Here is a 3381-nt window from a genome sequence, read left to right as displayed (position 1 = left end):
GAGGCACGCACATGGGGGCCGCTGGGGCCACACGGCCACGCCGAGGCCCAATGCGCAATCACTCGACGCTGCTGATGGCAGGACCTGAGGCGGGCTCCCACGCTGGGGTCTGCACTAGGAGCAGACATCAACCGAGGGTCAGGGTAAGGAGTGACACAGGTCCGGGCTGAGGCTTTTGGAGTCCGAGGGCCTGAACCCAACCACACACATCCCCAGCAGCCCGGTCCCCAGCCCCTCCCCTCTGTAATGCTGCCGCGCCCTCCTCCTCCTGGCTGCCCTCAGATGATGCTTCGTAAAAGGCAGAGAGGGCCCTACAGGAGATGCTGCCAGGCTCCAGGGCCTGACAGGGCCCTCCTGCCCCTGTCCTGGCCTCTAACTCACCCCTTTACGAGGGGTGACAGGATGACCCCCGTTGGTGACCAAGATCTCATTCCCAGAATACTCTGCCTCTAACTAGCACCTGGAGACGTTTTCCTCTGAGGCTTTCTCCCCGACTCTGGCTGGCAGGACCCCAGGCTGGTGCGCAGGGTCCCCTGCTTCTCTCAGGCCACTGCCTCCCCAGGCCTCTAGACGCAGGGAGGGGCAGCCGTTCCCTCAGAAACCCAGAGGCTCATCCTCAGACACTCAGCTAGCATCTGGCCTGCTTCTACCACTAGCCAACGTGCCTTCTCCAGCTCTGTGGTGGGAATTCTTTGAGAAAAGAGGAAAAAAGTTTGTGTGTTTCTTGAGCACCTATTGTGTTCTGGGGCCTGTCCCGGGCTCAGGGGTGCAGAGCAGTATGTGCTGTGACTCTCGTCCTCCCACAACAGCACCTGTCTTCCCCAAGTGGAGCCTGTATCCAACAGGGGGTCAGAAAGACCTCTTGGCAGCATGCAGAGAGGCTGAGGCTGGAGGCAGGAAGAGCAGGCCAGAGACTCGGCAGCCTGCCCCAAACCCCAACCTTGACAGCTGGGAAAAGGCAGGAAGCATGGGCTAGTCGTGGGGACCTGGGAAGCCCAGGTGCTTGGAGGGTGGTGCCTCAGTGCCTCGCCCAGAGGAGGAGGTGTCTGTACCATCTGCCTGGGGTGGGGGGTATTAGGGCTGTCAGCAGTAGTGGAGGGTGCTGGTAGTCAGGAGCCAGCTGACTCTGTGGGGCACAGACTGGGCAGATCCCTCCCAGGAGCTCCCCATCAGCACCAGGATGTGACTGCAAGCCCGCAGACCCTGCGGTTAAATAGGACTGAAATGATCATGCGGCCGATATAGCTCGATGTGCGCTGGCCACATGCGGACTGACCCCTCCCCACAAGGGATATGGGAAGTGAAGGGGGTGCAGACAGAGGGCTCCAGGTTAAATAAAGGCCCCTGTTCTTCAACCATCTTCTTGAGAAGATGGCTGTAAAAGGAAGCTTGTTAAACCTACAAAGCATCCTCAGCCAAGACGGGAGCAAAGATCCCTGAGGGCCTCGCCAAGCTGGCACGCAGAGCAGAATCTAATGAGGTAAATCTGAATGGGGACAAACTGTGCAAAAGCCAGTGGCCCAACACCAGAGGGTGTCTGACTCAGCATAAGTGAGTGGGAAAACACTGAAGTTTTGTCTGCAGAGAATTCCTGTAGAGCCCGAGAGGAGTGTGAGTCCCTGCAGCACTTCCATCCTGTGCCTTCTGCAGGCTTGTGCTGCTCTTTGAGGCACAGGAGGCCTAAAGCCTGTTGCCTTTCTGACTTACTGATTCCTGGGTGACCTCACCCACTCCCGTGGCTTCATTTGCCGTCTAAAAGCTGATGAGCCCCAAATGATATCTTTCTAGCATACACGGCGGGCTCTCCCATGGGACCGGAGCAGGAAGCATTGCCTCCTTGAATGAACTCCTTGGAGGCTTCAACAGCACCCACTCTCAGCAGCACTTCCAAACCTGATTCGGGGTCTTTGCTCTAAGCCTGGTCTTGTTCCCTCTGGGTTGGTGTCACCAGAGGCTGTAGCACACAAACCAGTAACTGTGTTGCTGTCCCTGTTCACACCCATGCTGGATACCAGTCCACCCAGTACCCACAGAAATTTTCTCAACCCCATCCACTTCGCTCCTTGGTACCACCCGTGTTCAAGCCACCTGCGTTACTTGCTTGGGTAACTGTGGCGGCCTCCTTACTGTGTTCGACTTAGCGGCTTTCTCTCCAGTCCATTCCCACACTCCCTTCTTAAAGCCCTTCAAGCTTTCACGAGGCCCTTAGGACAAAGATCAACAGACCCATGGCCGCCAGGCCTGCTCACAGTCTGGGCCCTCTGTCCTCCTCCACACACACAGCAGCTCCCCTCCTCCGGCCCATCACTTCAGCCAGCCTCTTTCAGTCCCTTCCTGGGAGCACACTGACCCAGGGCCTCTGTATGGGCTGTCATGCCTGCTAGAAAGTTCTTCTCCCACCAGAAACTTCCCTTGTATCATTTCAATCATCACTTCTTCCGGGAAGGCTGCCCTTAGCTGACTGGGTCTAACCCACACACCACACCTTCTCTGGGCACCACACATTCATCACAGCAGTAATTTGACATTTATGTGTGATTTTTCGATTCACAGCTGCTCTCCTCTGTACTCAATATGGCCAGTAAGGTGGGAATAATGCCTGATTATGACATTGAACCCCTGATTTCTAGCACAATGCCCTCCATACAGTTGATGCTATATATATATATATAAAGAAAGCAGTACTGGTACAAAGGGAAATACAGATGGTGTATCAGAGTTCTTACATATTAAGAGATTTATTTTAAGGAACTGGCTCACACAATTGGAAATAGCAAGTCCGAAGTCTGCAGAGCAGACCAGCAGACGGGAAACTCAGACAATTTCTAAAACAGTGCTGAGGCACAACTACTTCTTCCCTGGAAAAACCTCAGTTTTCTCTTCTTAAGGCTTTCGAATGATTGCTTTTGGTTGGTTAACCCAAGATAAAGCCCACGCACATGATTGAGGATAATCTACTTTACTTTAAAGTCAACTTTCACAGCAATTACTAGGCTAGTGTTTGACCAAATTCCTAGGCAGCACCATAACCCAGCCAAGCTGACCCAGAAAATGTAACCGTCACAGACGGCAAAGAAAGCATCCACCCAAGGAGAGGCCAACAGTGAGATAATACTGGAGGTGGAAGAGGCTTGGACCATGATAAGCTTATTTTCACACGCTGGAGGAAATCCCAGCAGAGATATTCTATTAAGAGCCGAACATGTGGAGAGGAGATCTCTGAAGAAAGCTCAGCCCTGGTCCCCAGGGCCAGAGTGATTCAGCCAGGATTACAGTCTGGGGTGTCGGAGGAGGGTGGGGGTAGGCCTCCCATTGTGAGGTCCAGGTAGAATGCTCAACTCAGACTGACCCCAGACTGTAATCCTGGCTGAATCACTCTGG

The sequence above is a fragment of the Bison bison genome, unplaced genomic scaffold (assembly GCF_000754665.1).
Source record: "Bison bison bison isolate TAMUID 2011002044 unplaced genomic scaffold, Bison_UMD1.0 scf7180017848398, whole genome shotgun sequence".
NCBI lineage: Eukaryota > Metazoa > Chordata > Mammalia > Artiodactyla > Bovidae > Bison > Bison bison.
Note: the sequence above shows the minus strand (reverse complement) of the source record.